Source organism: Pithys albifrons, chromosome 3 (genome assembly GCF_047495875.1).
Source record: "Pithys albifrons albifrons isolate INPA30051 chromosome 3, PitAlb_v1, whole genome shotgun sequence".
NCBI classification, from domain to species: Eukaryota; Metazoa; Chordata; class Aves; order Passeriformes; family Thamnophilidae; genus Pithys; species Pithys albifrons.
Genome location: NC_092460.1, coordinates 40,967,216 through 40,993,948, shown reverse-complemented (window position 1 = coordinate 40,993,948; position 26,733 = coordinate 40,967,216). Strand labels below are relative to the sequence as shown.

At 45.0% G+C, this 26,733-nt stretch overlaps 1 long non-coding RNA gene across 1 annotated transcript; it reads left to right on the top strand.

Moving 5' to 3' along the window:
• The first annotated feature begins 1,058 nt into the window (after nucleotides 1–1,058).
• LOC139669341 (uncharacterized) lies at nucleotides 1,059–6,348 on the top strand. The gene is made up of 3 exons (XR_011697242.1): nucleotides 1,059–1,264; nucleotides 3,181–3,495; nucleotides 6,281–6,348. It is a non-coding gene; the product is annotated as an uncharacterized lncRNA (long non-coding RNA).
• Nucleotides 6,349–26,733: the final 20,385 nt, after the last annotated feature.

Here is a 26,733-nt window from a genome sequence, read left to right as displayed (position 1 = left end):
CTCTGAGCTGCTGGGATGTGCTAGGGCCCAGCTGGGTAGCTTTTTGTTGAGTTACTCACTGCGGCTCTCAGAAGTGAAAGAGGTAAGTGCCAGAGCTCAAGGCTGGGAGAGTACATGGCTGGTCAATGTAGGGAGAGGAACAAGATGTCACAGCAAATACCCTCCCCTATATAGCAGCCTGAGAGGCTGTAGATCTGAGATTTCTTATCTAAAAATAAGTATTTTAAGAGGGTTTTTTTTAAATTGAGTTGGTTTAGTTCTCTATGAACACATGAATGATCACTTCTGTTTGAGGTGCCCTTCTCCATGTACCTGGTTTCAGTGTTGTTCTGGCAGAATTGGTGGGGTGACCTGCAGCACGAGGGCTGAATGGGCTGGGTGGAAAAAGCTCAGGGTCAAATTGCCTTGTGTTGGTTTCTCTAACTGGAAAACATTCATGCAACAGAAAACCACAGGGACCACAGCTCTACCTCTAATCACTTGATCATTACAAGAAGACCATCTTCACTTGCCCATCACAACAAGGCCATCTTTATTTGCCCATCACAACAAGACCATCTTTCCACCACTGTTAATACTGGATGTGTGCACCCCTCACTCACTGGCCCTCCTTGGGAGATGGAAATCAGGCATGGATGTCTAGTGCCTTTCCTACCAAAGGACACAGAGTATCTGATATGCCAACGTCATTGCTCCCTAGGCCCATCCCTGGTCAAGCACAAAGCCTGTTCCTGGAATGCTTAACTATCAGGTTTTCTTGCCAAAAGTGAATTGGCAGACTGAATTTTGTATAAGGTCACAGCTTAATGCTTCATTTCTTTTGGAGTTTTTGATCCCATGCCAGGAGGCCCAGAGCTGATTTTGTTGCATCACTGAAAAACAATCCAAGCACCAGAACATTTTTAAAATCGAGGCCAAAGTTCAAGGCCTTGGTCACCACCAAACTCACGAGATCAGCAAAATCTACATAAAGACCACTATGTAGTACACTTCTATTTGGATCTCCATAGATCTTAAATTTGGGGTTTTTTTTCTATTTTAAGGCAATGGTGCAGATTGTGGGCCTTTATTTTTTTTAACACAGAAACCAAGGATGCTGCATTTTTTTGTGCTGAATGGCTTGCCCTTTGCTTTCTGGCAGGACTGACTGGCGCAGACCAACTACAGAAGCACTCAGACTTCAGGAAGGGTGACTGGTGAGTGTCACCTGGAAGATCTCACCCAGACCACTGCCCTGGTATGCAGGAAGAAGGAGAATAAAGAGGTTGGTATTTCTAAGACAAGTGAAGCAAGGGGTATGAGATGACAATCTCTTTTTCTAGATATCCTGATACCATTGATGAAAAACAAAAGCTTTCCAATCACCCAAACTCCTTTTTTATATCCTAGGGTAGACACTGGATAAGAAGTTTTTAATGACTTGCCTCATGGAATGCCTTATTTCCTCACATGGTGGCAAGTCTGAAGTTGTGGCCATTTGGTACACTTTTTTGAATGGTGCTTTCATTTGGGTTTAAGCTGAAAGAGGGGAAAAATTAGGTTAGATATATGGAATAAATTCTTCCCTGTGAGTGTAGTGAGGCCCTGGCACAGGTTGCCCAGGGAAGATGTGACTGCCCCATCCCTGGAATTGTCCAAGGCCAGTTTGGATTGGGCTCTGAGCAAGGTGGAAGGTTCCTCTAGTGGAAGGTGTCCCTGCACACGGTAGTGTGTTGGAACAAGATGATCTTTTAAGATCATTTCCAACCCAAACCATTCTATGATTCTATTACTGGCGTTGTGATAAGGGAGACCAAGAAACAAGGTGTGTTCACTGAAATCAGGTGATGGACGGTGGGGACTTGTTGGCAAACATGCTCCAAAATAGCAATTTCTTTCTTCTTCTAACCTATTTTTCTGAAAAGAGTCTGCTCCTATGACAGAAAAGTATTTTCTTTTTATGTCCCTGATTTTTATGGGTTCAGAAGAAACCACTGGTGAGGGCTAGTTGAATAATGAAACTACACTGGAGCAGAACTGGGGCAGTTTGGATAAGTGAGCATTGTTTTATTGGAAAGTACTGGAAACTCTCATCTCCCCTTCCTTTCGGCTGAAACTTTGCCATGCTCAAACAGAGCTGTGGTAGCTACCCTTTCTGGGGGACACATCCCCCTGGAGCTGAGGGTGGCTCTAACACCTCTGGCCGAGGCACATGAGTGTCCTGCTGCCCTCACTCTGCGCCTCCCCATTGCCTCCTCCTTGCTTTCCCCTTGCTATGATTTATTGGGCTGGGTTCTGTGGCTGCTTCTTGGCTGAGTGCAGTTAAGGTTAAGGTATGAAAATTGCTTTTTAACAGCTAATATGCACCCACACATGCTTAAAAAAAAAGTAAAATAATATGGTCAGAAGTGAGTTACAAGAGACCAAGAAAGCATCCTGAGGTGAAAGTCAGTAGCTGGCTGGCCAAGTCCTGTGTGCTTCAAGGCTCTGGTCAAAATAAGCTGGGAGGAGGGCATGTTTTATTGCTTCAAATTAGGATTTTAAAGGAGGAAACTGCCTCTGTGGCTGCGATACTTGCTTTGTGATATGGACTTCTCCAAATCAAGTGTATTTACTTTTTACAGAAATTTCAAAACCAAAAGGACAGTGTTTCAACCTCCAGTGACATCTTGCTACTTGTTCAGACTTGGTCCACTTTAAATAAGGGACAATGACCACAGCAGGAGAAATTATTGTAGCTGTAGAGCTTCTCGATTTCTGTTGTGAAAGCACTAGAAAGAGCAGCACATGAGTTCTTAAGCACTGCCTGCACTTTATTTGTCTTCTAGTACTTGATGTGAGGATACTTACTCTCCCATCTGCACTTGGATTTGTCTCAAGGACACTCTGGACCACCCAGTGTAGGCACAGGTTTGGAGTAAAAGCCTGGCTTTTCACAGCTTGACTCTGCAGTTGAAGTTTCCTTCTCCTTTCCCAGGGGGAAAGTTTTCACTTTTCTGTGTCACCAGGTAGTCTGCTGTGTTAGGCTGATACTGAGGTCAGTCTGAGCTAAACCAGAATGTTACAGATAAAAAGAGAACTGTCTGGTTGTGCATGAGGTGGTGTCATCTGCCCTTCTTTCATCCTCACCAAGGCCAAAGACACACTGTAACATCTTTTCCAGCATGAACATGTGCTAAGCAAAGTATTTCCATTCCTCAGGCATGCACGGCCTCAGATCTCCGCACACAGAGTCAACAGTTCCCTCCTGCCATTTCCCACCTGACAGTTCCAGCTCCAGCACCTTTCCTGAGCCTGCTGAGGTGTGAGCCAGCCCCTTGTGGAATGACAGCTTTAAATGGCATGGTTGGTTGTGGGCAAGGAATTTGTGAGTGCCTGCTTGGTACAGCTTGGCTTTCCCTTCCTGTTTCCTTCTACTCAACCTTCAGTCCCACTCACCCCATCAGAAATATCTTCTCCAAGACAGCAAACTCAAGGCTTCTGCTTGGGAAACGTGGTTTCATTCACATCTTCGAGGTAATGGGGAGACCTCATGGCAGTGGCAACTTCCTCAGCAGGGGCAGAGGAGAGGCAGGCACTGATTTCTGCTCTGTGGGGACCAGGGACAGGACCAGGGAATGTTCTGGAGTTATGTCGGGGCAGGTTTAGGTTGGATATCAAAAAAAGGTTCTTCCTCCCGAGGGTGGTTGGGCACTGAACAGGCTCTCCAGGGCAGTGGGCACAGCACCAAGGGTGAGAGAGCTCAAGGAGCATTTGGACAACACTCTCAGGCACATGGTTTGACTCTTGAGGATGGTCCTGTGCAGGGCTGAGGGTTGGACTCGATGATCCTTGTGGGTCCCTTCCAGCTCAGCACATTCTGTGGTTCTGTAACTCTGGGAGACAGACCTGAGTATTCAGATCCAACGAGATTCCCTGTTTCTGAGCTCTGTTCTCACTGGTGTTTATACAGCAAATACAATCCACATCTTTCTGCTACAGTGCGAAATGATACAGCACTAGGAGAAAAATAAAAGGAGTCATGGTAGGTAGGCTCGGAGTTGGAGTTGCAAGAAAGGGCATTTATCTCTGCTAGGCAACCTGCTGCTTTTGCTTTTATTGAGGGGAGGGCTGGGGAGGGTGGGAGCAGTGATCATTGCTGTTAAATATCCAAATGAATCCTGACAGTAACCGGTCTGTTAGGACTCTCTTGGATATTTTCTTTAGTTTTGGGTATTTTTCCTCCCTTCACTGCTTTTGGTCCTTATTTCTTTATCCTGCTCTTCTCCATCGCTGTAAACACTCCCTCTTCTGTTCTTGCCCACCCACTCACTGTTCTTGCTGCAAGCCCCGCCCTAACCCCTTGCTCTTCTTTTTGCTCCTTTTACTTCCTCCCCTCTCACTTTTATTTTCTCCTCTGTACCATTTCTACATCCATCCTCTCTCAGTCTCCAGTAATGGCTCCATTACAGATTATTTTTCTCACATGCATCTATGAACTCGCAACTTTGAAAAAATAATTTTAAAATAGGTGCAGATTTATAAAAGCCTTCAGATATCTGATGACGTGCCCAGGCACTGTGGTGGCATACAAAACAGAGGGAAGGAGGCAATTAAGTTTTGCTAATCCTTCATGGAAGTTAAACCCCAAACCAATAACACATTGCATGATGTCTTTATATTGTGCATTTGTATCAGTATCTGATGATGCAGGGAGGGGATTTTGCCCCTCTCCCTTGCTCTGATGAGACACCCCTGCAGAGCTCCCTCCTGCCCTGAGGGCCCAGCACTGCAAGGACATGGAGCTGTAGCAGTGAGGCCAGAGGATGAACACCAAGATGATCAGAGGGATGGAGCAGCTCTGCTGAGAGGAAAGGCTGGGAGAGTTGGGATTGTTCAGCTTGGAGAAGAGAAGGCTTTGGGGTGACCTCATTGTGGCCTTGCAGTGCCTTAAGGGAGCCCAGAAGGAAGATGGAGAGAGACTATTTCCAAGGGCCTGGAGTGACAGGACAAGGGGGAATGGCTTCAGACCGACAGAAGGCAGGTTTAGATTGGATATTAGGAAGAAATTCTTCCCTGTGAGGGTGGGGAGGCCCTGGCACAGGATGCCCAGAGAATCTGTGGCTGCCCCATCCGTGGAATTGTCCAGATTGGATGGGGCTCTGAGCAGTTAGGGATAGTGGAAGGTGTCCCTGCCCATGGCAAAGGTGTTGGAACTGGATGCTCTATAAGGTCCTCTCCAACCCAGGCCATTCTATGCCTCTGTGATTCTATGATCCTATGATATCTACATCCTTCTGGAATGTCACAGCTAATGCGCTTAAATTTATCCTTGCTCTCATGGCTTTACTTATGGGCTTTTCCACACCTCATGTCTCTTGCTGGAGGATGAAAGTTCCACGGGGTTGGAACCGCCTCCTCCAACATGTCTGTAAAGGCCTTAGGGCTTTTATATGGTCACTGAGGCATTACAAACAAACACAGTTTGTGAGCCCCATGTTACCGTTCAGCCTGTAAGCTGCAGAAGGCCACCAACCTCCCCAAGGAGCTTCTGGTAATGGAATGTAGAGTAAAAAGCAAACAAATATGGATAATTATGCTGCTGGCTAAGATGTGTTACCAAAAATTACCAGTGACAAACCTCAAAATTGGGTGATTCATCCAGGCACCCAAGAAGCACTTACAAGAAACCACATGACTAATTACGCTGGAGGTCAGGGACAGTTCTGTGCAGTCGAAACACACATTTATACATTTTACAGAAACCAACCCTTGTCCTCTCAAGGTAAATAATATGTGCTGTTGTTGAGAGAAGGTTATGAACTGCTTGGAAGAACAAACTCCGCCTCTTGGGCTCCTTCTCTTGGTCATGTTTTCTTTGCACAGCACCTGGCACAACAAAAAAACCCACAAATATCACTGATCAAAATGTGCAAGGCCGGAATTGCCCCCTGCCAATGTTAATTTGTGTGTGGTGGCATTTCATGTGGGGGATTTCAACTGTGTTGCACACACAAAGGCAAGAGCTGACCTGCCTTCCTAGCTGAAATTTAGTGATACAGCCTGGAATAGTGGGGTGGAAATTCAAGCAAAGAGGCTGAAAAGCCTCCAAGAAGAAGTGAGTGATGTCCCTGGCAGGGAGGAGAAATGCTACAACCCCATCTCTCATGGTGAGGCAGTGCTTCTCCTGCCAGTTGAAATGTGTCTTCGAAAGTGCTGAGATGTTGTTACTTTAATTGGGAGATGATCTTGTCTGAATTTGAATGTTTTTGATGACACTATAGCCATACAAGCTAATCATTACAGGAAAATCTCGTTTCAGTTATTTCAGCAAAATTTCAGTGGTCTGTACATTTCAAGAGCTGGAACAAAGCAACTGGGTTTCAACTCACAGTTTACCGAATGTGGAACATATGATGAACCATATGGTGATGAAAAGGACAGACCTATATTTGTTTAAGGAACCCTGAGGATGAATTTTCAGATTTGTGAATGCTGAGAGAGAAGAAAGAGGGAAGTTCAGGGGAGAACAAATGTTTCCTGAACTTTGAGTTTCTTTGCTTTTATGTATTACCAGATTTTTCTGTGATGTGACCACTCGTCCTTTATAAACTTTGCTTTATCTCTATGACATTTTGCATCTAGAAAATGATTAAGCTGTCATATTTGAGGACTGAAAAGAGCAAAGGGCTGAAAGAGTTTGTTCTGCCTGTCAAGTTACTCAGTTACAGCTGAGTTCCTTTGCAGACATGCATTTCCACTGATGCACACACACACCATGAGCTGGTACTCCTCACACTATGGGAGCTATAGGTGTAAAAATATTATGTATAAATCTATATGTATAAAAAAATATACCACCTGATGAGGAGGACTGTGGGACCCAGCAAAGTTCCCTATTACTTATTAGCCAGCCAGTGGGTCTGGCCTGTCTGTCTCTGTCCTTGGCAATAAAGCAAAGATGAAAGGTAACCGCTGATGTGGAGGCAGACTTGAAAGTACAGTAGCTATCTCAGGCCCTCTCCTTATCAAAGGCTGGGACAGCAATAACTGTGCTAGATGGAGCAACAAGGACGTGCTAGGCTGGGCTGTCAAACAGTTACACCTTGTGAGCAAACAGCACTTTCACATCCCCGCGGGCACCCAAACACAGTTGGCAGCTGAAGAGAGGCTGCAGCAGATGGTGTCTAACCGCTGTACCAGCCTCCTTCTCCAGCACAGGCACCGTGGCAAGTGCCTCCCCAGCTGGGGAACTTTCCCAGTAAATACTTGGTGAGGGCTCCTAACCAGAAGCCATGCCTCAGGCCACCAGAGGAAGCTCAGCTGCCACCAACCTGGCTCTGTCAGGCTGGGAAAATAGTATTGCCCAGGGTTTTTCAGCTGAGCGTCCCCCAGAGCAGCCCCTGGTCAGACCAAAAGCAAATGGCAGGGAGGACAGCCTTCTTTGTGGGTGTTCAAAGGGTCATCCCAAATGCTGGCAGAAGGGTGGCACTTGGGAACAGTCACACTTGTGTTTTAGGGGCTGTGGATCATCCTTTAAGAGGAGACCATTAGAGTTTTGAACTTTAAGGTTCCTCAAGGTCGATGTTGAAGCCATAAGAGGTATAGCTGATTCTAGGTGATCCTAATGGAGAACTGCACTTAGCATTGACTTGAATTAGTAACTCAAACAAAAAGATAATGTCTCTCTCAAAAAAGATAGACTGAGATACTGAGTCAGTTACTGCAGCTTTTGTTGGCTTCCTAAAATGATTTTTTTTCAGCTCCCTAATTTGTCCATTTGTGTCTGTAACCCACCAGGGCATGATGTACCTGACAAATTGTCTAACATAGCCAGCAAACAGGGCTTCTGACTGTGCTGTCTGTCTGAATGAAGGTCAGAAAGACAATTTGTTTTTTTCACAGGTATGTCAACCAAATCTTTGGAACTGGGAGTGCAGTGTTAGTGAAGGAGTTCCTCTCTACAGATCAGTTTTTCAGTTAGAGGAAAAAAGCAGAAAAGAACCACAAAGAAGATGCTGAAGACACAACAAACACAGCAGCAGATATTGAACTGGCGATAGCAGCATAAAAATATTTTTGTTCTGGGTCACAAGGACTCCATCAGGAGATGATTCAGGATCCAATACTGTCTTAAATACCAAATTCTGTGGCAAACTTACTTCTTCATTGCAGAATAATGGGAATGTGCTGCATGAATGTACATAAGAGGGACTGTTGAAGCAAGTCCAGAGGAGGGTCATGAAGTTCTTAATGGGACTGGAGCACCTCCCCTGTGAAGACAGGTAGAGAATTGGGGATGTTCAGCCTGGAGAGGAAAAGGTTGTGTGGAGACCTCACAGCATCTTCCAGTATCTGAAAGGGTGTCAAAGGAAGCTGGAGAGGGACTTTGCATCAGGAATTGTAGTGGTAGGAGCAGGGGGAGTGTGTTCAAACAGAAACAGTAAGTTTAGATTGGATATTAGGGAGAAATTCTTCCCTCTGAGGGTGGGGAAACTCTGGCACAGGTTGCCCAGAGAAGCTGTGGCTGTCCCATCCCTGGAAGTGTTCCAGGCCAGGTGGGATGGGGCTCTGAGCAACCTGGGCTAGTGGAAGCTGTCCCCATCCACAGCAGGGGGTTGGCAAGGTCCCTTCCAACCCAAACCATTCTATGATTCTACATTAAAAGCAGTTTGATAAATTTTAAGGAACTTTTAATATATTATCTGAACACAAAATTCTTGGTGAAAAATTTTCCAGGTTTATCAGTGAACCTTGAGGTAGCAAAAGCTGGGGGATAACAGATTGCAAAAAGAAATCTCGGAAAAAAGACTTCAAACTTATTTTCTATAGCATTCATCAGTCTCACCTAGAACCCTGTTTGTGTTGCACAGCTGATGTTTCTGGCAACCCCAAGAGTTTCTGGATCCAGGATACTTAGTGTTACGTAACGTGGTTTGCTTCATTTTAGTCCTGATAAGAAAATTCTTGGAAGTCGCTTAAAAAACGGTAACTATGGTGCTGATTTGTTTCGTTTTGCTGCTGTGAGGGAGGGTGCTGAAGGCAGTCAACACGATGGGAGAGGTGCAGGATAATAAGGATTTCTTTCCAGGTGTTTTCTTATTCCTGACAGCAAACTATGTTTTGGAAACTTAAGCTTGGAGCTTTTTTTCCTACTGTCATAGTGGTCAGCATTAATATTAAACCCCAACGTTTCAAATCACATATTTAACCTGAAAAAAATACCTGGGGTGGAAGGGAAGGAGGAAGAACATGGGGAATGGGCCTGGAAATGGCATCTGAAGTAGCTGAGTCCTGTTCCCTGACACCACAGAAAACCACAGAGTGTAGGTCCTTTCATATGTTGATCAATATTTTATTTTAAATAAGGTAAAAAGTTTTCTCCTGCTGCTGCTCTCAAAAGCTCCTCCAAAATCTCCATCCTCTGATGTTTTGACACATTCTTCTGATTTCCTGCTAACATTTCTCTGAGGGTAGCTTATATGTGCAAATATTGTCTTTAGTTTAAATAGCTCTCTTCTTTCATATATTTTCAGAAAGCCATATACCTGCTAAGATCTTTTCCTTAGGCTAAAAAAAAGCTAAATAAGCCACTTTCTGTTGTGTTTTTAATGTGAGATCACTTTTTCCATTTGTCTTAATTTCCTCTGATAGAACGAAATCATTACAGCTTTTTGAAAATTATCACCTTATAATGATTCCAACTCTTAGGACCTACATCTTTTTTGGGGAGTTTGATATTTGTTCCCCAACATTTGTAGCCACTCCATGTTTCCTTTCATTGAAATCCCTCTTGCAGCTCTTCCACTCTGAGTTCATCAGTATTGGACTTAAGTGACCTGAGCTGCCTGCAGCATGCAAGAGGACCTCTAATATGGAAAATATTATTAGTTATTTGCAACCAGTGACCTACCAGTTTAATATAAATATTCTTTAAAGGCATGGCCATGGACTTCACACTGAATTAGTGCATCATTTTGGAGCCAGAAAATGGAGAAAGGATAGGAGCAACACAAGTTGCCTCACCTCCCTATTACCTGTGGGTAAAATTAATGCAGAGATCCTTGGCTGCATTTACCATGACTCAACAGCAAGTGTATCTGTATTTCTGGAAAACTATGAATCAACAGCAAGTGTATCTGTATTTCTGGAAACAGCTTTGCCCCTGGTGAGCACCCTCATGGTGAAACCAAACTAAAAGAATATCACCTCCAAGATTTTCTTTTCCCTGTCTTCAGCAGCAGAAAATCCTGGAGCCCTCTTGTTGGAGTGACAGGAGCTGCTGGTTAAAGCTGAGAGGGGAGCCCAGACACCAGTCCATCATTGTGATTTAGAGGGATAATTAGTCAGGTAACAATTCCACTGTTGAAAAGTCTGTGAGGCTGGGATCAAACCAACTCAGCACTGCAGGCAACTGTCATGAGATAAAAAGATAAGATGAATGAGTGTGTATTGCACTTGAAATGCACAGCGCTCAATATAGATGTAAAATATTATTACTAAATACACCAGTGCTCTGTCATAAAGAGATTTCCTGCAAAAGCAACTGAATGGATAAACTCTGTAGTACCCGGACAAGTCCTGAAAATTAATCCTGTCAGTAAAGCATTGCCTGTTCCTGGGCTGCACCCTGCTCTCCTGTAACAATGTCCCCTGGGCAAGGTTTATACCTGTGTGCCGTGGCCATGGCAACACCAATGATGACAAATACAAGAGCTTATTTGTGCCAGGTTGGTGAAGCCGGGAGGAGCACGACTCTAGGTTTCCATCACAGCAAGGAACTGGTGGTACTGGGGCTGGGATGTTTCTGGCAGTGCCAGAAAGCTTGGGGGTTGCTCACTGAAGAGGTTTGGTGCAGTAACTGAGGCAGAAGAGATGTGAGACCCTTTGGGACTCTTAATATTCAACTGCACAGCCAGGTCAGATACAGGTTTCTATCACAGCAAGGAACTGGTCGTACTGGGGCTGGGATGTTCCTGGCAGTGCCAGAAAGCTTGAGGGTTGCTCACTGAAGAGGTTTGGTGCAGTAACTGAGGCAAAAGAGATGCACAACCAGGTCAGATACACGTGTCCACCAAAACATGTCAGAGTCCCTCTTCACAGCTGATTTCTTGCACAGTGCCCTCCTGCCCCTCAGACAGCTTGCTTTGTTCTGGTTGGCAATGTGAGGCAGGTGCTGGAGCAGATCCATGGCTCCAGAGATCCAGCCTGCTCCGAGGCTGAACGCCCATCCGTGGGCAGCTCCCGCAGTCGCAACGTGTTACGCCCAGCACTGCACTGGCTGAGTCGCTGGATGTACAAACTTTCCCATGATCATCTGGACAGCTTTTCTCATCCCCTCAAGCACAAAGCTTGTAAGTGGGAACAGAGCCACTAAGACAAATTTCTATGGGCAGAAAGCAACAGATATGTACAAGTGACTGATTCACACTTATCACTGTGGTTGTCTGTTCTGACAGAGCAGCCACCACAGGTTCCCTTCCAGAGTGCAGTGAGTTTAGCTGATGTTTCAGACATGTAACAGCAAAAGCACAAGGATTACTTGTGGATCATGCTGGAATCAATCACATATCCAAAGCACAATTCAGGATTCAGCTTTGCTAAGGAGCAAGCCCAAAGCGAGGGACACCAAGGTGATTAGAGGGATGAGGAAAGGCTGAAAGAATTGGGATTGTTCAGTGTGGATAAGAGAAGCTTTGAGGTGACCTAATTGTGGCCTTCCAGTACCTGAAGAAAGCCCACAAGGAAGAGGGAGAGACACTGTTTTTGAGGGCCTGGAGTGACGGGACAAGGGGCAATGGTTTCACACTGACAGAGAGCAGGTTTGGATTGGATATTAGGAAGAAATTCTTCTCTATGAGGGTGGGGAGGCCCTGGCACAGGTTGCCCAGAGAAGCTGTGACTGCCCCATCCCTGAAAGTGTCCCAGGCCAGGTTGGATGGGGCTCTGAGCAGCCTGGGACAGGGGAAGGTGTCCCTGCTCATGGCAAGGGGTTGGAATGAGATGATCTGTAAGGTCCTCTCCAACTCAGGCCATTCTATAATTCTATGATTCCTGCACATTGTGCTTTTACCGCTCACTCTCTTTCACATCATGATCCTGTGCTACGAGAAGTTCTCCCCAGAATATCTGACACCTCATGACTCTCTTCCCAGATGCAGAGAGGAGAAGAAAGGTCAGCTGACAGCTGCCATAAAGCCACCGGTACGGCTTTTTAATACCAGGCAGGCTCCCCTGTAACCCTTTGACACACCACCTTGCTGCAGTGCTGCAAAGAACCCTGCTGCAAACGAGCACCAGGTTAATTGAGAACACAGGCCTAAAAATAGACGTGTCTGGGAAGTGATGATTTTCCCACAGAAGCATCAGGTTTTCATAAAAAACTCTGAAAACATGGGAGTTTTAAGCATAATGTGGAAAAGTTTTGGGTTACCAGGCTTAGATTTTATGTTCTTCTTTTTGACCAACACTGAAGATTTTTGTTGAAAACTATTTTAAACAAAAAGCATTGGTTTCACAAAGAAAAACACAGCTACTGACAAAATAATTTTTTGAAAATCATTAAAATGTTTGGCTTAGCTTACACTTTTTCCCCCCTACTAATCTGCTTTCCTGCTGCTTTCATTTCTCTATTTTCTGCCCCCTCCTTCTCATGTGCAGCCCATTTGGTGGTACTTACATAGTAACAAGTCCTACTAAGTGAAACTCAGACTTTCATCCTCCTCAGTTCTTCCCTCACTGCTTTTTCTCTTTGTTCTTATTTGTAACTCTTCTTTTTCTGTTCATTTATCTTCATGAAAAAATTATCTTTCCTTTATCTTTTCCTTATCATATTCTTCCCCTCCCTTTTTTGTCCAGAAGTTAGATATGTCTAATAATCTTTGTTCTTTCCTGGTTCCATCTTTTATTCTTTCTGGCACCTTTAATACCTGTGCTTTCATTTCCTCATCTTCTCCCTAAATATTAATATCTGCTGGCAATCTTTCCCATCTGTATCTCTGAATAGCACATATTTTATAGGGATTCAAAAAAGTGAAGTAATTTTTAATCATAATGCTACAAAAGCTCAAAAGTTAATTGTTTTTATATCCATTTTATGTGTGGAAAAACGACAGGCAGAAATACTGATTACTTTGGCCAAAGCCACAAAGCAATTCTTCATTAGATCTGATATCTCCTTCATCCCGTCCTGTGGTCAGTCTATCAGACTGTTTTGCTCCTTCTGCTGCCATGATCCTTCTGCTGCTGTGATAGTCCATTTCAGAGCTTCCTGGAAGCATTTAGACACTGGACTTCTGCAGGCTTTGACCCTACTTTATTCTTCATCTTCTATCACTTAAAACTTACCTCATAAACCTTTTCATATCTGGATCAGCAGGCAGCAGCAGAAACACCTTTCCTGAGGGAGGATGGGTATGAAAGCATCTGAGGTCATTGCTTGTGGCCATACTATGAGAAGTGCAGAAAAAATAGTTGTGAAGATCAAGGAATCTTCATTTTGCAGAATCACAGAATCATAGAATAGGTAATGCTGAAAGGGACCACAGCAGGTCATCTGGTCTCACCTCCCTGATCAATCAGCACCATCTCAGAGCACAAGGCACAGGAATGCATCCGGTGGGAACTGGAATATCTCCAGTGAGGGAGATTCCACACCCTCTCTGGCCAATCTGTTCAGTACTCGGTCACTGCACAGCAAGGAAGTTCTTGCTCATGTTCAGTTGGAACTTCCTGCCCATTCCCCTTGTGCCATTGCTGGGCACCCCCGAGCAGAGCCTGGTCCATGCTCTGCCCCCTCCCTGCAGGCACTGACAGACATGGGGGAGGTCCCCTCTCAGTGTCTCTTCTGGAGGCTGAACAGCCCCAGCTCCCTCAGCCTTTCCTCCTAAGAGAGATGCTCCAGTCTCTTCAGCATCTCTGTGGCCTCTGTTGGGCCTGCTCTAGGAGCTCCATGTCCCTCTTGTCCTGAGGAGCCAGAGCTGGACACAGCACTCCAGATGTGCTTCACCAGGGCTGAGTAGAGGGGCAGGATCACCCCACTTGACCTTGACATGCTGGCAGTGCTGTTCCCAATGCTCGCCAGGATCTCATTGTTCCTCCTGGCTCCCAGGACAACTGCTGGCTCAGGGTCAGCTTGTTGCTCACAAGGACTTCCAGGTCCTTCCCTGCAGAGCTGCTTCCCAGCCTGTGCTGGTGCCTGGGGTTATTCCCCAAGTGCTGAATTTCAGACACATCCCTCCTTGGAGGCATGGAAGGATGCAGGTTCAAGTGTGTAGGCCATAGTACCTGCTGGATGAGCTGGACTGCTGGGAGGACAAGCAGTCTGTCCCTGAGAGGGGAAACAAAGAATGGGTTAACAGACACACAGTATTTTCATTTGGGTTGCTTAGACTGAGTTTCAGATTCACTAACCTAGGTGTTTTTCACATGAGTTGGGGTTTCAGAATGAAAGCATCTTGCACAATGATAACAAACCTGTGAGAAGAGAGGAGGAACTTGCCCATGCTTCAGGCTGGGAAGGGTTAGTACTTGAAGACTTCAAAACACTTACATGTGCATGATTTGTGTCAGTGGGGGAATTATTTTAATTATAAAACAAGAATGTATCTGGGTCCAGTCTGTTGGGCATGCAAGTACACCATATCTAGAAAGTTGTTTCTGCAGATGAGAGAAATCTGATAAAACTTAGAATGCATTTCCAAGCAAAGTCTCCTAACTTTGAATGGCCATTGTGATTCCATTTTGTGTTAGGGCCATGTGCTAATTATAGATCTTCTATTTCTAGTACAGTCTCATGGAAAAGACACAGGCTAAGAACAGTTCAGATCAAACAGCACAAGTTTTGGCCTTTTCCTCATCTTTTCTAGGAGGCTCAGACATTTCCAGAGGAGGTGGGTGGGAGACAGCTGCATTCCTCGGGCAATTCAATCTTACCTTTGCATGGCATGAGTCTGGGCTCAGCAATGTCCAACACAACCATCACACAGGCCATGTTTGTGGAGGTGAACATCTACAGGGTGCTGTGTCTCCTTGAGGTGAGCATGTTGTTCATCCCATAAATCACACAGCAGAGACCTCATAAACATGGTTATCATGTAGGTTACCTTGACATGTTGGTGCTCACAAGGCTTTCTGTGTCACCCATCCTTCCAGGGCTGCAGTCCTGTCAGCTCTTGTCTGCTCCACGTGTTTGGGCTTGAGTGGCTCACCAGCAGAGGGGAGGCAGTGCTGGAGGAAGTGGGGCTGGTGACTCAGTGGGCAGCATTCTTCCCTCTGAGTCAGGGCTGACTCAAGCACCCGCATGTGGTGCTGAGGGGGCTGTTCTGCCAAAGCTGCTGAGTTTTGGACACAACTAAGAAATCAAACTCCCAACCACTTATGACTTTTGAAATGTCTGTGGTCCTTCCTCAGCAGCAGTGGCATTTACCCAGTGTCTTGATCACATTCCAGAGTGGAAAAGCTATTTCACTCACTTCCAGCTCCCTCTGTTGCTTCAGTGAGACACTTTATTCTTCACTATCACAGCACAATGCATTAGTATTTCCTATAAATATGTATATGGTATTTCATGTTGCCTTTTGGCTTTGCTATTGGCCAAAATGGCTTGCATACACATTACAAAACCCTTTTTTCATCTGCCATTTTTCATACATATCAAGGGATATGCTGGTCATCCTGCTCATACGTGCACAGTGCTTCCACAAATGTTAACCAGAAATCTGCACAGGTAAAAAGAACATCACACTCCCCAAAGCCCAGTTTATCTCAAGGATAATAATATCAAGGGAGAGCTCTTGATTTCATCATGCAAAGTCCTTTCGCCTCATCAGTTCACAGTGAAGTGCAAGGATTAGTGTCACAGAGGCAAGAGCCTTCACCATATGTGACTTCTCCTGAGGCACCATGCCTGCTCTGAGTAAGTCCAAATTCTTCTCTGGGTCCTGTTGCCATTACCATCCACAGCAGAAGTGATTTTTGACGGTGACCAACTCTGAAAATTTTGTGCTTGAGCACACCTAGAATCATAGAATATGCTGAGTTGGAAGAGACTCACCAAGGATCATCAAGTCCAACTCCCAGCCCTTCATGGAACACTCCAACAATCCCACCATGTCCCTGAGAGTGTTGTGTAAACATTATTTGAGCTCTGTCAGGCTTGGTGCTGTGACTGCTGCCTGGGGAGCCTATTCAGTGCCCAAATACCCTCTGGGGGAAGAACCTTTTCCTAATACCCAGCTTAAACCTCCCCTGAGACAACTTCAAGCCATTCCCTCAGGTCCTGTCCCAGGTCCCCACAGAGCAGAGATCAGTGCCTGCTTCTCCTCTTCCACTCCCAAGGGAGCTGCAGACCCTGATGAGGTCTCCCGTCTGTCTCCTCTTCTCCAGGCTGAACAAGTTAAGTGCCCTCAACCACTCCCTGTGTGGCTTCCCCTCAAGGCTCTTCACCCTCTTTGTAGCCTCCTTTGGACACTCTCTAAGACCTTTAGGTGTTTCTTCCACTGTGGTGCCCAAAACTGCCCTCCGGACTCCCTTTGTACCTGCTTTGCTCACTTGCCCTGGCTGGCACACCTCAGGACGTGCCTCCCAGTGATGGGGGCCGTGTGCCAGCATTGAAACACACATGCTGCCCGATACTTGCTCTGTTTGATATGTGATGACAGCTCTTTGTAGGTGTTTGAGAAAAACAAATGAAGGATGAAGCAGTTCCTGGTGGCCTCTGCCAGCTGTTGACAGTACCAAATAATTTGCTTTCCCTGCAACAGACCTGATGCCTCTTGCGGATGATGTGGCGCGTAGGTGTTATGCAAATCAATAAAAATTAAAAGTTGCTGAAGGGCAGGAACAGGAGCTGTGAGATTTCTTACTGCTTTTTTTCACAGGGAAATGATATCAGACTCTTCTTAGTGGTTTGTGTGATTTACTGTCACATTTATCTCACACGCTCCAGCAAGGACTTTCACAGGCAGATTGATTTTAGACCCCAGCTTTTAAAGGGGGAAGACAAATGGTTCATTCATAAAAGTCTTATTTGTGAAACCTCGTTTCTCATCTAAGCAGGTGTCCTAATTTGTAAGAACTACTAAGCAGTTTGCTCTGTGGGAACACTTTATTTTTCAATCCATGTCAGTCTACCCAGTGATGAATTTTTTCCCCTAGAAATCATATGACTTCATACTTTTGGAGTTCATGAGCACAGAGGATAAGGGATGAATGGATAAATGATTTCACTCCCCTTATATCAGCAGCAACTGCATCATTTATAACAATAGAAAGGTCTATATAAAAATATAACTCTTTATAACAACATAACTCTTTATAACAACATCAAGCTCATCTGAAACGTAGGCAGATTTTTTATCCTTGTGACTCTGTTTGGAAGTTGGTGTCAGAACCTCATGGGTTTGATGATAGTGGATTTCTCCGATCACAAAGCTCTTGTGTCAAAACCATCAGCAAATCCCTTGGGCATGAAAAAAATCAAATAGCCATATTTACATATTACTAAGATTAAAAAGGGGGTGTTTCTGTTTCACTTGAAACCTCTTTACCATGAGGTCTGATTGAAACATTTCTATTGAAATTGTTCTTCAGCAGGAAAGGGCATTTTGGACAGAGCAGATTTAACAGAAGAGTGGATTCACTTAATCCTGCAGAATGTTTAGAGATTTCGCTGGAAAGCAGAAATTCCTCTGATAAAAGGATACATGCTGTGCCACGTGTTATCCCAACACAAGGTCCAAGAAATTCTGCCCTAGAATCCTGGAGGTGATACCCCAACCTGTCTGGCACTGCCTTTTTGCTTTGTCTTCAGGATAAGTTCTCCAAAGCGTGATAGTGCTCCACAACCAGCACAGGGTGGAAAACGGGCACATGAGGCACCCAGAATTACACTCTCATAATGTGGCATATCTATCGCATTCTGTTTAATTTATTGGGCAATGTAGCTGAAGTTTCGGCTTTCAGTCAAAAGTAAGGATTTTCCCAAGAGGAGAGACTGGATGAGGAATTAAAGAAACTCCACCAGATGACCAAAACACCTCCCAAGCACCATTTTCCACTCTTCATATTTGAAAGAATTAAATGTGGGTTTACTGCAAGGAATAACTGTATGCTAGCCCTAGGGTTATGAACTGGATAAGCTATTAGGAATTTTCCATTTCTGACTGATTGTGATCTCACAGCAGTGTAACTCTGCTCACTTTAATGGAATTACTTCAGAATTACTCTGATGGGAAAGCAGAATGAGGTCCTGTGATTCTACAACTATTTATGCTAAGCTGTTCGCATATGCCTGAGAGAAGCAGCTTTTAAGAAAATATAGTGGAATTTAGAGCCCATTTTTTCATCAGTCCAGTTAATCAGTTTACTTTGGTCTACTGATCACTTCTGCTGCTTTCCATGTGATTGTCCTTATAAGTGGGGTCAGCTTTACAAGCAAAGAAAATATGCTTTATAAACCCAGATGGTATCATTAGAAGAAACATGCATGTTGGGCACCTCTAAATTCTTTTTTCTATTCTTTCTGAAGACAAAATTTTACCTGTAATTAAGCATTCATTGTTCTGTGCTATAGTGTATAAGAAATGATGAGTTGTCTTTGTAAGATCCTAAGCCTTATCACCAAATGATCTCCTTAAAAGTTGTATTAGCAGAACTCTTCAGCAGAGAAATGGCTTTCAGTGCTTACTTGGCTGCACTGTGAGAATGAGGAGACTGGGTATTAGGGTTGGAAGGGCTGAAGCTCCTTCTCTCTACCTCCTGCCTGCATGGTATGTCCAACATACACATGAATAGTAGGATCTGAGCCATGAATTCAGAAAGGGAAAGAATAATTACATTGAATAATGGACAGAATAATTACATCTGTGAAGTCCAAAGTCCCACCGAACAGAGATAATTTCAGTTCTAAAAGTAGGGTTTTTTTCGAGGTCTTCTCTAGCCATCTTCTGAATACCCCAATATTTATAGGTAATGATATTTGTGAATCTCCCAATATTGATAAATATTGGATACGTCTCTTTCAAATTGAAAATGAGCAGATTTAAACTAAATATTAGAAATTTTTCCCCGTGAGAGTGGTGAGGCATTGGCACAGGTTGCCCAGAGAAGCTGGGGCTGTCCCATCCCCGGAAGTGTCCAAGGCCAGGTTGGATGGGGCTCTGAGCAACCTGGGACAGTAGATGGTGTCCCTGCCCATGGCAGGAGGGTTGGAACTAAACGATCTTTAAAGTCCATTCCAAACCACCACATTCTATGATTCTGTAATACTCCAGTAGGCACAGAACCAGACATCAATTACTGACTAAAATAGAGATGGGCTTGAGGTCTGGAATGAGATGTGTTTCAGGGTTGGAATCAGATATCAAATGGATTCAAGATTCAAAGATTTGGGAGAGAAACAGTGCAACCAATCTAGTTCCATAGGGTTGACTCCTGAACTTAATATCCTCAGAGGAAAAGAAGTAGCTTCTGCAGTCTTTTGATTAACAGAGCATAAAATGAGCCACCCTCCCCTTTCTATTTTAATTAGATATGAATGAACCAGTTCAAACCACATAAAAACTGACTTCTGACTCCTCTGCGTGTACATTAACCACTAGGTCACCATTTTATTTTTTTCCCTGAGAAAACCAACTTTTCCAGAATGGGAATAGCATTCAGAAGCACTCCCACCACATTTTCCTCCATCCCAGAGACTGTCCAAGTGGCAGGAGGACTAAAGCCAGGTTGGATGGGTCTCTGAACAATCTGGGACAGTGGAAGGTGTCCCTGCCCATGACAGGGGGTTGGAACTGGGTGATCTTTAAGGTCCCTTCCAACATAAAACAATTTATGATTGTACAACCATGAGCCATGACCCCAGTTTGTGGTCAGTCAGAGCTGGCAGATGTCGGTGCTTGGGTGGTCGACATTACAGCTCTAAAGGGAGGGGTAACAGGTTTACACGTGCAGGCTGCTTGTCAGCCTAAGGGCAATGAAGGGTGTTTTTCTGGAAAGGGTTAGGGAGGGCGAAGGGCCACGGGGGTGCGTTAGCGTGGGCACCGCTGCCCTCTGCTGGGAGCTGCCGCCCGACGGGGCGTCCTGCCCGCGCACTCGCCTGCTCAGCATCCGTAGGAACGGCAGGAACGGCAGGAACCGGCACTCGCTGCTCGCCGGGCTCTGTCACATCTCGGCCAGCCCGACACTGCTTTGTGTGCCTCTAGTGCAGGGACAAGCAGGGGAGGCATGGCTTCTGTCGGGGTGGAAGCATTTATCGAGAGGGTTGAGCATGAGCTTCCATCACACCTGGTGTTGTAACCACCTGTGTCCTGCTGGTACCCCAGAGTATCCTCTGGGATGGCAAACCAGCTCTGCTTCCTCCGCACCGAGTGAAGAAAGTGTGTATTTGCTGGGAAGGTGCAGTTGCACTGCAAACTTATCCCTCCCATGGTATCTGTATCTTAGAAGTCTGTCTCAGATGAAACGGACCTGAGAAAGCTTGTGACAGCGGCTGCACATGAGCTCTGGGTTGCCCAGGTGGGCAAGAGACCAATGGCACCTGGCCTGGATCAGCCATAGTGTGGCAGCAGGACCAGGGCAGGGACTGTCCCCTGTGCTGGGCACTGGGGAGGTCACACCTCAAACCCTGTGTCCAGTTCTGGGCCCCTCCCTGCAAGAAGGACATTGAGGGGCTGGTCAGTGTCCAGGGAAGGGAATGGAGCTGGGGAAGGGTCTGGAGCACAAGTGCTGTGAGGAGCAGCTGAGTGAGTTGGGGGGGCTCAGCCTGGAGAAAAGGAGGGTCAGGGGGGACCTTCTCGCTCTGTACAATGCCCTAAAAGGAAGTTGTAGCCAGATAGGGGTCAGTCTCTTCTGACAAGTGAAAGGAAATGAGGAAATGGCCTCAAGCTGTGCCAGTGGATGTTCAGGCTGGACATCAGAAAGAATTTCTTCACTGAAGGAGTGGTCAGGCAGTGGAAGGGGCTGCCCAGGAAGGTGGTGGAGGTGTTCAAGAAAGGATGCTGTTACTGAACAGCAGGCCTTGCAAATGCAGGACTGCAAGGGACTTTGCCTTGGTGCCTGCAGAGTGACCATGACACCAGAGGGAATGAAGACAGGTGTCAAGGGCCTTGGCAGGCAGAAGTTCATTCCTGGTGGTCCTTGCAGGCTCCCTTCTGCAGTCAGTAAGAATATCTACCTATAAAACCAGCCTCTCTGCACTTTGGCCAGCTATAGGAAACTCTATATGGGCTCACTTCTCCTTTGGCAAATCCCAAAGAAAATCTCACCCAACTGAGAGCTTTAAAATTGTGCAAAACTCATAATTGAAGGACAATTTTCAAAGCCTCGGGCTCTCAGATAAACCTGTCCAAGCCTGTTCACCTAATTAATGAACAAAGATGCAGGAGAGGCCTTGAAATGAAATGTGGAAACTAAATTCAGCTTAGTTGAGTAGTCAGATATTTAGGGGGAACTGAAAGTTGCTGTGCAAGGGTTAGTACTTAGAGTCTGATGGGCTCAGAGTAGAATAGCTGGTAAAATTTGGTTTATTTGTATCTGAGTGGTGTGGGAGGATAAACAGTATTACAGGCTCTTACAGCACAGGATGGGTATAGAGGGACAGCTTGAGCTGCTGAAACTTCTGCAAGTAATTGCTGGCTGAAATGAGTAAGAAGATCAAAATGTTGGCAGATTATACAACTGCACAGTGGTGGGGATGGACAGGCAGTACAGTGGGAACTGGAAATACTGCTGGGCAAAAATAAGTTTCTCAAACATCTGGGAGAAAATACTCAGAAATCTAACTACTCAGCGGGAGTGTGGAACTTGGAAAGCAATCAATGCTGAGCAACTCCAGGGTGATAAGGGCAAAATAGACATAGAGTCATAGAATCATAGAATGGCCTGAGTTGGAAAAGACCTTAAAGATCATCTTGTTCCAACCCCCTGCCATGGGCAGGGACACCTTCCACTAGCCCAGGTTGCTCAGACCCCCATCCAACCTGGCCTTGGACACTCTTCTAGGAATGGGGCAGCCACAGCTTCTCTGGGCAACCTGTACCAGGGCCTCCCCACCCTCACAGTGCGGAATTTCTTCCTAATATCCAATCTAAACCCACTCTCTGTCAGTTTGAAGCCATTCCCTCTTGTCCTGTCACTCCATGCCCTTGGAAATAGTCTCTCTCCATCTTTCCTGTGGGCTTTCTTCAGGTACTGGCAGGCCACAATGAGGTCACCCCAAAGCCTTCTCTTCTCCAGGCTGAACAATCCCAACTCTCTCAGCAGAGCTGCTCCATCCCTCTGATCATCTTGGTGTCTCTCCTCTGGACTTGCTCCAACAGGTCTGTGTCCTTCCTCTGCTGGGATCCCAAGGTTGGAGGCAGCAGAATTGCCCCCTGCCCTGCTGCCCACACTGATTTGGATGTATGAACTTCCACTGTGATATGAAGGAAATAAATGCAGTGTGGGGCTTTACAGGAAGAGACGTGTGAGGAGGTGAGGAGAAGATAAGCAGACCTGTGGAAAGCAGGCTTGAGAGCAGCCATGAGTTCCTTAGCCAGAGAGTCAGGTGTATCCTAAACTTGAACACTTCAAGAGGATGTGTGCACATATGAAGAGGATTTTGAAGACATACAGGCATATATAGGTAACTGGAATACCTTTTCCATGGGAGCTTCCCTGCTCATGGGGGGTAGGTGTGTATGTGTTCTGTAATGTAAATACCTCTAGGGCTCCAGCAGTGACAAGAAGACAGAACAATCTGTTTAACATGAGCTCAAGAGGAGAAGGAAATTTGATGGGCTATGTTGTCATTTTTTTTTGCAGCTTTTGCACAAAAATGCATTCCCCTTAAGTTCTGTGAAATACCGCCTGGAAAGCTGGTGCTTTACTCATGAAAAATGTGGGTCTTTCACAGCCCATATGACGGTAACCAGTTTATGTGTGTATCAGTGGCAGCCTTCAGAGGCATTCGAAGCCCTGCCCACCGCAGCATTCCCCAAACAAACGGTGAGATGCTAAGCCCAGTTCATCCAAAGGGAAAATAAGGCATGGAAAGGTTAAGTGACTTGCTTTGTGTTGGGCAACTCTGGGGCTCTGCTGGGAATGGAAATAGCTCTCAGACCTTTTATTCTTAACAGCAGCCAGCCAAGGGAACCTCTGCTTGGATCTCCAAGGATTTCCTCCTACGGCAAAAGCTTTGATTTCCAGTAAAGCGGGGAGGCCGGGTGGGAACAGCCCGAGGAATGCCATGCATTATTCACGTGCCTGCAGGCAGTGTGGAATGCGAAGGCTGAGGTGCAGGAGGCGGCAGTGCCTGGCTAGGAGAGGACGGAGCAGCTCAGGTGGCCGCCTGAGAATGATCCACACAGGAATGGATCCAAGGGTGACTCAGCCGCGCCAGGGGGGACTCGGTGATGCTGTGCTGTGCCTTCCTGCCTTTCAACCAGCTGGTGGAGAGCAGTGCGATGCCCTGAGGTCACCTCCGGGAAGCTGAGCAAAGCAGAGACACTGCTGCTTCAAGGCTAAATCTCCCCAAATACGTGGCAGGAAACCTGAAACCCAGCTCAGCAAACGGTTTAATTTTGTGCCCAAGCCAAGCCCTATATAAATGCATATAAACTGCAGTTTGGGGCTCAGCCACACTAGAGGAATAGGGGCAGAAATGTCTCGTTAACATGTTTGGTCAAGGTGGTGCTTGATGAGCTTTAGGAAGGAATTTTAGGACATATTTGCTATGATTTCGATGAACAAATTCATGTCCAAGAGATGACTGTCTGTTTTAAGTACTGTGGGCCCTACAGCAGTCATTTAATACTTCTAGGTGTTAGTTTTCTTACCTACAAAATGTGAAAAATGTTCATTATCCAAATGCTGTTGCTGGATAATAAAACAGCTCTTTAGAAAGAAGATGCCATAAAAACATATTCTGTGACTATTACTATTGTAAGTAAGGGGAATATATTCCTTCCTAATGGTGAATCATAGGTAATTGCTCAGGAAAGGAGAGCCTAAGAGAAAGAGAAAACAACTTGTTCTGCTGATGGATTTGAATTACTTTAAAGAACTGTCTGAGTAAAATCAGAATAATTGAATAAATCTTAATATTACAGATTTTTAGCAGCAGCAATGCTTGACTTTTATTGAAACTAAATGGGTTAAGTAGCTTTGCAAATTTGGCCCCCTGGCTTTTCTTAATACCTGAAATATCTGTGGGTAAATAGGTGTAGATATTTCAGCAAGTCACATTCTTCTCCTCCACCCCCAAAAATGTTCAATACTGTCTTAACTCTGCTCTTTTTTCTTCCTGTGTTAACACAAGTCAAATGGGTGCTGCACTACAGTCTCACTGGTGGCATCCATTGGATTTAGGCTCCTAAGAGGCTTTTTGAAATTGGACAAAACCTCGTGAATTCTTACTGTGTGTGCCTTCCCATAACTCCAGAGTCTTGCCTTTGAAAAGAGAGTTGTGCCTTTGAAATTGGTTAGCACAGAGTCATGTCTTTGAAATTGGTTAACACTGAAGAAATGAAATATGATCTCTGGAATGCTCACTGAAAGCAAACACCTCCAGATTGATAAAGCTCTCCAAAATGCTTTACTTTCCCCCCTCACTTTGGTATTTATTTAATGTTACATCTGTCAGAGACTGAAACGGTTAATGATTTATGCATTCTAAGAAACTTTGCAGGTTTTTGACTTTTGCATTATACCCCTGATGGGCAGTTGGGCCCATCCCTTCCTCCAGTGCTAAAAGTGTACAGCCCCAAAGAGGCAAGAAGAGCCGTTGCCCTGCCCTCCAAATGAACCTGGCGAATACTGGGAGTTCACAGCCCAGCAGGTGACACTGCTTCATGAAAAACAACGCCCTGCATCGGAGGAGGTGCAAAAGGCATGCTGAGGGTATAAAAATGGACTGGTGACTTTGGGAATTTGGGTTCTGTTCCTCACCCCCACCACCTGCAGGACTGCTGAGACCTTGGGCTGCATCCTTGGACGGTGACTATGCATCTTTCCCCCCACACACACTAAGGTTATTTTCTATGTCTCATTACATTCTCATCTTTTCTCATCTCTTCTTTTTCCTTGCTGTCCTGGACTCTTCTCCTGTCTTTCTCCCCGCTGCATATCTTCCCGCCCCCCCTCCCCCTAAAGTTATTTTCTATGTCACATTACATGGAATTGTTAAATAAACACCGATTATATAGTGTTGTTTCACTTTAATCCACCCCAAAGGGAATGATTAATAACAACCCAGGTTACCCCCATCCCCTTCCCAGGAGCAGGTCATGACAACCTCTATCACTGCAAGAAGTCCAGAGGTTTAAGGGGATAATGGCACTTAATATGCTTTGAATCTGGAAGTCAATTTGATTTCTGTTAACTCAGTTATATGCACATTCTGAAGCAATTTCAGCTCTTTTTCTCTAATTTAGTGTGTCTATTTAATAAACGTTTAACAGAGATTGAGACAGCCATTCAGCGATTCTCAGCATCCATGACAACTGGTCAACTGTTAAGGGCTGAAAATAACATGTATAAATCAGGTAAACTACCTGATGTGTTATTCTGACTGGTGTTATAATCAGGTGATGCAGATACTGAATGTTATAGGTAATTCGGCCAAATTATTGAGTCGAAATGGTTTTGAGTAAATTTTGAAATTGATTTATTAATAGGCAACTAAGCAAAGGTCACAGGGCTGGGCACAGTCAGGAGAAACTTCCTCTTTTTCTCTCCGACTGGCAAAGAGTAATAGCTTACAGTCTCAAGTTATAGCCCTTTTACTTCCTCTTTTCAGCAGGGGTCTTTTTCCATAATCAATTTCTTCCACAACATCTGCCTTGTGACTGGGGTCTTCTTTTCTGCTTTGGAAGATCGTATAGTGGTCTTACGATGTTTTTAGATACCAAAATGGAATGGAAAGTCTGGCTGCACATGGTTTTAGGACACGCAGGGTCCACGCTATCTGCCCATCCCAGATAAATGTTGTTTTATATTTAAACCTTAAACATTTTATGGAAATCACAAGGTATATTACAAAATACACTTGAGGAAGTTCCCAAATAGTTTACAATCTCATAGGATACATGAAGCAAAAATATTTCAATCCTATCTTTGCGATTCTGCCTTAGTTCCTCAAAACCAGCCAAGCGTTATAACTTTTACTTTATTAGGTAGCCACAAAGCTTTTATGCCATAGCAATACTCTTTAAGCTCTATTATTATTCTTTTTAATTGGTTTCAATGAGCAAATTTACTTCAGGTGTTCATTACACTGAATGTCTGTAGATACATATTTCAATTGCATTGTGGCAGTATTGGAGAGACATCTCAGAACATCACCCTATTCTATAAGGCACTATACAAAGAAAATACAAAATAATCCCTGCTCTGAAGCCCCAGCAACCTGAACTGTCTTTTGTGGCTTATTGCTTTCCACCATTTCCTCATTTTTGTGTGTCTCTGGTTTCTAAGCTATTCCTGCTACCTCCTGCTAATTTTCTGAACCTTGAGGGTTTTCTTCTTCCTCTCCATTTGTTGATGTCTTTTCCCTGGTAAGTTAACATGTCATTTATTCACATTCTTTCACATTTAAATCACCTGAATTTGTCCATCTCTTTCTCTTGAATGAGTCCTACTCTGCCTATTCCTCCTCTGTTACTCTTCTCCTTTGCTTCATTGAAGTCAGATTTTCAACCTGTCACCAGCTGACTTCTGTTGTGCCCAATCACTTGTTCTTCCCTTTGATCTTGGTGGCATTTTATCATGCCCCACCTCCCTTGTACAACACTTAGC